The sequence below is a fragment of the Indicator indicator genome, chromosome 20, assembly GCF_027791375.1.
Source record: "Indicator indicator isolate 239-I01 chromosome 20, UM_Iind_1.1, whole genome shotgun sequence".
NCBI classification, from domain to species: domain Eukaryota; kingdom Metazoa; phylum Chordata; class Aves; order Piciformes; family Indicatoridae; genus Indicator; species Indicator indicator.
The window spans coordinates 16,146,385-16,153,075 of NC_072029.1; positions in this window are offsets into that span (position 1 = coordinate 16,146,385).

The window sequence follows — 6,691 nt, forward strand, 5'->3', positions numbered from 1 at the left end:
TTGCATTTGTGTGAGTGTGGTTTGTGACTGTGGCCTTACCTGCACTTCAGGAGAGGCAGTAAGATGAGGTTGGTTTTTCTGCTCTATCAGTTCTCTTGTGACTCACAACCAATAAAGACCAAAGTTTCCTACCCACGGTGAAAAGTTATTGGACACATGGTCTGGACTGTGTCTTGTACACCACGCTGTAGGGAAGGGATCTTGTTCTCCAAGCGATTGTCCTGCCCTGGGTGCAAGTGGCCAAGCAACAGCACTGCACTTCACTTGCAGCTTCTCTGCCACCCCCAATACCTGTCCAGAGGGTGCATGAAGAAGAGACTCTTTGTGCCAGAGCAGTCTGGGACACCTTCCCACTGAGCTGTGGGAGATCTCATCTGTCCTTCTAGGCAAACAGGTTATTGCAATAAGCAGCAGAGGTCTATCAGCAATGGCATCTCTGGGGCTGCCCTGGCAGGGTTGTGTGGGAGGGCTATCATTGGTTATCAGCACCAGCAAAGCCACTGTTGCAGCTCCCTGTAGCCCCTTGGCCCCACTCGAATCACTGCACTCAAGGGAGAGAGTTTGTGCATGTTCTGGATCAGGACTTGGAGCAAGGGGATGGCAGCAGAGGTCCCCTCGGCACTACTCCACCCAAGCTCTGGCTGATGAACTGTAAAATCTCCAAGCCCATGTGCTCAGCCTGCCTCCTCCAGCTGTAGCAGGACTTTCAGCTATGGAATCATTTCTCAGAGGAAGTCTCTACCCATAAATTAATGTCTCTAAGAACTAATTATTGGGTAAACTGAATAAACAGTCCCTGGAGTGCCTCTTCAGTACTCTGCTTTTGGGCTCAAAACAGACCAAGCAGGCAAGAAGTTTTTGAAAGGATGGTCTGTCTGGGCAAGGGATGATTCAGGTGATTCAGTGGTTTTCTCACTCAGCCTGAAAAGACAGAAAGGTCCGCAGTGGTCATTTGGGGTGAAAATTTATAGCTTATTAATAACATTTTTAAAAAAATAAGAAAGAAAGAAAAAAGCCATTTCTAGGCCAAATCATAGATTCTAGGCTGCCATCCAATGTCAGGAAATGTTTCCCTCCCAGCACGGGACCCAGGCTAAAAGGTTATTTAATACTTTCTGGTTGGTTTTGTGTTTGGAATAACTGCCTTAAATGATTGGTTTTGGCTTGAGAAACTGTTTGCTTACCTGGCACCTGAACTTCAGTGATAAACTTTAATGTCCTCCTCTGACTATTCCCACAGCACACAGAGGAGGCTTCATGCAATCCCACTGGCTATAAATGTGACCTTTTTATTTTAAAAAGAAAAATCAAAATCAGATGTTGCTCATTATCTCTTCCAAATCCTATCTATCTGTCAACATCCAAAAGTTTTAGAAGCCCTGCTTAAGCATGTCTCCACTCCATTGATGGAATATCCTTTAATATTTTATAGCTCTGACTTGCACCTCTAAAAGTACTAATTAATCTCACTAGATAAAAACTGGCACAAAATGGCACAAGTGAGAATAGCTCCATCCTTCCTCGCAGCAATCGTGTGCCAGTTCATCTTGGAGCATGTAATGATTTACTGTAATAGTTTTAGGCCCGTAATGGGGCCAATAACTGGCATCTGGAAGCTGTGAGGCTCTTTCCCAATGGATGCCATTCACATATAGTTATTTAATTAATTAACAGCTCCACTAGCATAAGCCAGTAAAGGGTCCATTAATTTTTTTTTTTTTTAAAGTATCTTCCAAAGTAAGAACATATGCTGCACACTGCTTTTCCCTTGGAGAGTGCTTAATGTTGCAACCTGTTTATCTTATGACTGATTTTCAAATTCCACCTTAACCAGCTGCTTTTTGCTTGCCTTCAGGATTCAGCAGAGAGGGAACTCAGCAGGAGCAGTGGAATAACATTCTACCTGGATGTGCTCATTCCCGCATGGGTGCCAAACTCCTGCCACGGCTGCCTGGCTGCTCCATGCTCTTCCCAGACCTTACACATGATGCACTCTCACTTGCCCATTTCTCTGCTGAAAATAAATAAATAATAATAAAATAAAACTTAAAAAAAAAAAAAGCAAAGTGTGGAGTTTGTTTGGAATAAGCAAAATATCAGTGGGGAAAAAAAAACAACAAAAAAACACCAGAAATTGGAGGGTGTTGGTCAAGTTTGTAAAAAGCATTTGGGAGGCCAGTCCCATGTGAAATGTGGAAAAGCTATCAGAGGCCATAAAGCCAAGCAAAGATGGGCTTGGTCTGATTACAGAGCCAAAGGATTTTACTGCCCATACGAAGAGGATTCATATTCCTGAGGTGCAATTAAATGCAAGATCCTAATGGGTGCTGGTCTGCAGTAGCACGAAGAACTTATCCATAAGCCTTCCTCCTTCTGCAGGGAGCTGAATGAGGAGGTAAGAGTGGCTTCCCTTGCCACTGCCCGGGCAACACATGTGCAGGGTGCAGCTCCAGCTTGATGCCAAGCAGCAGGCATTAGCTAAGGAGCTGCCACATAAGGATGCAGTAGACATGAAATCAGAGAACCTCTGACAAGCCAGGAATGTCATTCAAGAATGACTGGCTAAAGTAAGCACTGCTAACATGGCAAGGCATGGTGGTCCTGGACCATGCTATATAGGACATGTCAAAAGTTACATAATCCTTAACGCAGAATCCTTTTCTCTGTCTGTAATATGCTGTAGTTCTTCCTCCTGCTCTCCTTCCCACCAGCCCACAGCACAGCCTTCTGTCTGCAAGGCTTTTACTGTGGTATGCTGCAAGGTTTTGGAAAAAAAAACCTCTAGTGCCCTGGAGCACTAGAGCTTTTCAGCCAGAGCCTTATCCCTGTGATCTACCACAGATTGTCCAAGGGCTGTCAGAAACCCAGGGGAAGACCAGCAAGAGATCATTTTGACATTCTTATGAGAGAGGTGTCAGCTTTGCTTTGCCTAATGTCAGGTATGGGTAAGTGAAGAGGTATCTTTTTAACTTTGACATTTCGTGCTCTTGCCTAGGTAGAGCCTCAGTTTGGCACACAGCTTGGCCTGTAAAGTTTGGCACACAGCTCACTACCAAGTCTTTGAAACTGCTCTTCAGCCTAAACCCCCTAGGGTGCTCAGTCTGTCAGGGATTCTAGGTCATGGCAGCATGGTAGAGTCTTCCTCCTTACAAAAGGTACTCATCACTGCTTCACAGACAGAGCAGAGACTGCAGACGAGGTGGTTGCCACTTCTAGGCAGTTGCCTAATGGTAAAAACACCCTCCAGAAGTGGCACAGGTACTGAATGCCTTCTCCTGTAGGAGGACTTTCAAACATGCTTCTCCAGCTTCCCCCAGCAGTGCCTCACCTGCTATGATAATGTGCTCTCCTGGGCAGGAGGAAGAAGGCAGACTGTGCACTCACAATTGCTTGTGTCTGTATGATCTGTAACTTGCACAAACTCTGTCACAAGTTTCTGAAACACAGGCCACATCTCAGGCTCCTTGCTCCCAGGACAGTGCCATAACCAACAGGCCATGAAAGGTCAGCTCAGTTAACTTCACATATCAAGTAGCTAGATACTCTGATGTCTCATATAGACAGCACAGAAACAGGCATTTCCTGTCCTGAAAGGAGACAAATATCTCTCCTGAGTTCCTTTTCATCTCCACTAACTGTATGTGGAGCTTGGGGTGATTAACACAGACTTTGAAGTCCAGTTGTTCAATATCTAAATCAGGGCAGATGAGTTCCCCCTCTACTCCCTCCACCCCTTTCCTGTCTTCTTTTTCTATCTCAATAAACCTTTCACATTGCCACAGCTCTAACAGGAAGACCTGGGAGCACACAGTAATCCTAATCCTGTGCAAAACAATCAACAGTTCTGGGCTAGAAGGCTCACCAGGGAGCTGTGGGCTCAAATCATCTCCTTTGACCCAGCAAAAGTTCTGTGACCCAGTGACCCCTCAGCAGAGGAGGCTCATGAGATACAGTTTCCTTTCCCAGCTTATTTTAATAGACAAGACTGCCCACTTCTTTGTTCTTTGCAACAGATGCTGTAGATACCTATCTTCTGCAAAGAACTGTAAAAAGATTATTAATTAATATGGTAATGAATACCCTGTGGATGCTTTGTGCTTTTGTGGAAAGCAAAGCAACTATAAACCCAGTTTAACAGGCTTTTTTGCTTTGCTGATTTGTACTGCTCTGTACTGCTCTACTACTCCAACAAATATACTCTTTACATGGCATTTAGGCTTAATATTACTCATCTTCAAGATATTAGAAGTATCCCACAGTAGCTGTGATTTCAGGTTTCTTGATTAGTGTTCATTTGCAGCTAAGTATTCTCAAAGTGGAATGAAGGTTAAGCACATATACCAGGAATTTAAAGTAAAACCCCTCTAATAGATTTTGCAACTAAACTGAAACCAAACAGCAGAAAACGTGAAGCCCACATACCTAAAGCTACACTTAAAATCCAAACAGGTTCCAATTAGAAAGTGCATTCTATAGCAAATATATTCCCTGGTAGAGTCTATACAAAGAGCAAAATCCATATTCTATCACAAGTCTGAAGCAAAACTTTCGACCAGCTGCTGTCATAAATTTTGACCTCCACAAAGTCACAGGCAAGTCCGAAATCCCAGTGTGTGGCTTCTGAGTGCTGTCATCCTACCTCCACACCCAGCCTTTAGAGCAGCGTTCTGTTCCCTTCCCAAGTTTGCAAACACAGATTGAACTTCTGAAAACATGAAGAGGTGCTTTGATTCTCTGCTGTGGAAGAAAACCCAGTTCACAGCCTGAGAACTGCCTGGGATGGAAAGGTGATGGTGTGATTGTCTGTTCCCAGTTGTGTTGCTGGAGGATCAGTGAGTATCCTTTAAAGCCATATGACAGAACTTTCACTGGACATATGCCATATAATGTGAAAACACTGAGAGGATTAGCAGCAATCAGGGGTTATCTCTCTAGCTGTGCACACACAGCAAATCTACAAAGAAGGGATTAGAGATATAGGATATGAACCTGCATGGGGAAAAAATGCAGCAGAGCCAGAAATGAAATCATAAAAGTTATTCCTGTTTGCAACATTTTATACAAACCCTTGTGTTACATGATGGCAGCAATACGTAGGATCCTGCAGTAAGATGTCAGTCACAATGTACTGGGATTTGTATATGCTGCTCATGGAGAAGAGTGCATGCCCTCAAGCTTGCAGTCCAAGAGCTATTTCTTGCAAGTGCATCCACCCGGTTGTACTGTCAACATGTGGAAATCCAATCCCATACATTAGCCCAAAATAATTATTTAAACAAGAAACATGCCTTTTGATGCTCATTACTAAAATAAAACACCCTTACTGTAAATTTTAACAAGAACCATGCACTCCCTAGCTACCTTTACTTCATCACCCTCTTGCCTAGAAAGTTTTCCCTAATGTCAAACCTAAATTATATCAGCTACAAATGAAGCTGGTTCCTTCTTTCTCTATCCCCCAGTGGCCACAGGGAAAGATTTATCACTATCCTCCTTACAATAATCTTTAATATATTGCAAGATTTTTATCATGTCTCTTCTTTAGACTCTGCTGTTCCCAGACTAAACAAACAACCCTTTCAACATTTCCCCCTAGGTTGTTCTTTCTATGCCTCTGATATTTCTAGTGTCTTTCTCCTGGACTGCCTCCAGTTTCTCTATATTTTTCTTACAGTGCAGTGCCCAAAACTGGACACTGTATTCCAGCGGAGGCCCTACCAGTGCCAAGTGGAGTAGAATAATTATCTCCTATGTCTTAGATTGCAGTCACACATCCTGTTCTGCCTGCAGCTGAGCTGGGTGAAAAGAAATAAACTTTTCACCCACTCCAGCTGCTTATCACCACCCCTCAGCTGCAGGCTCTCCCCATCCCCCAGGTCAAGCAGCATAACTGCCGTATAATCACTGCCTAACTAAATCTGGTTGAATGATCCAGGCTGGAGTCAGTAATTCAAGTAACAGCTCTCTTCTAATCACCAGTTTAACAGACCCAGGTAAGGCTGAGGTAGAAGCAGGTATGGAGAAGCTGAAACCTGAAGTGGGAGGAGTTGAGCAATGGGATTATGGACAGCAGCTTTTACTGCTAGAGCAGCTGCAGCTAGAAAAGGGCATCTGATATTTTCCTTATCTTTAGCCTTAGTTCTTTTGGATGCTGCTGCCCAGCCAGGTGGTCTTCTTTTTGCATTTCTCCTCCCAAAATGCATTATTTCACGCTTACTCATCAGGCTGATTTTATAACATTTTCCCCACTATCAATGCCATTATAAATTCAGATTTTGATGTCTCAAGTATAACCACCCCAAACAGAGGTATTTTGTAATAATTTCAGTTCTCACACCCAAGATAGTTGTGAAAAAGACAAAGAGAACAGTGAAGTTCCTTGTGTGACAGCAAATCTTCTCATCCACTTCTGCAGCCACCTTAGAGTGACAATGTTTCGTATCTGCTCAAGCACTATAAAGAGCAGGGTCATGAGGCTTACTGGTGTCACAGTACAAATGTCTACTGCTTTCCTCCACTTGCTCCACACCCAGCAGGACACTACCTGGGCTTCTCATGTTGGCAGGAGAAATACAACCAAATGGCTTGGAAATACTGTACTGATTAGACTAGAGATGAGAATTTCTTTTCTTGATTTGCAAATATATGATTGAGGCCTGAGTTGGCTGCTGATCAGTTTTGCAAATCCTTG